Source organism: Tupaia chinensis, unplaced genomic scaffold, assembly GCF_000334495.1.
Source record: "Tupaia chinensis unplaced genomic scaffold, TupChi_1.0 Scaffold000115_1, whole genome shotgun sequence".
NCBI classification, from domain to species: domain Eukaryota; kingdom Metazoa; phylum Chordata; class Mammalia; order Scandentia; family Tupaiidae; genus Tupaia; species Tupaia belangeri.
The window spans coordinates 574,378-575,043 of record NW_006159579.1 but is presented as its reverse complement, the minus strand read 5'-3'; the positions used below and the strand labels follow the sequence as shown (position 1 = coordinate 575,043).

At 46.1% G+C, this 666-nt stretch overlaps 1 protein-coding gene across 1 annotated transcript in view; it reads left to right on the top strand.

Annotated features, from left to right (window-relative positions):
- The window catches only part of CDK5RAP1 (CDK5RAP1 mitochondrial tRNA methylthiotransferase), a gene marked incomplete in the record, with an annotated part of 35,534 nt that overhangs the window by 14,153 nt on the left and 20,715 nt on the right, over positions 1-666 (top strand).

Genomic DNA, 666 nt, shown 5'->3' with positions numbered 1-666 from the left:
CGGGATCTTGGGCACACACGCACACGCGCCCGGCGTGAGTTTTAAGCCACCGGGTCCGAGATGCGAACCGCGGTCGACTATGTGGGCGTCCAGCGACATAGCCATTACGCCAACTGCTGGTTCCCCTCGTTTACGAAAACTTGATCATAAGTTTTGGGGGTGTTTTATGAGAGATTTTTTGCTTTAGGGCACGTGTGCTCGCTGGAAAGACAGAGAGACAGAGAGACAGAAAGCGAGATATCACCCCCCAGGGAGGATGGCCACACTACCATTCCTTCTCTTCTTTTCTCCTCTTGGGATCTTGGACATGCATATACACGCTCCTGATGTAAGTTTTAAGACGCTGGATCTGGGACTTGAACTGCAGTTGACTGCATGGGAGTCTGGAGATGTAACCATTATGCCTTCTGCTGGTCTCCAGTTTAATTCTTAATTACTTGAAAATTAACCGGGGTGCTGTCAGGTTGTGTGGTTGATAGTTAAGGCGGCTGGACTCCCACATGTCTGACTGCAGTACAAGTCCCAGTGCTTTCTCACTTTCTCTCTCTCTCTCTCACTTTGTCTCTCTCTTTGGTCAAATTAAAATAAATAAATGTTAAATAGGGTAATTCTTTAAAAAAAAATAACCTGGGAAGAGAAAGAGAAAGGGTGGTATTTATATTTGTA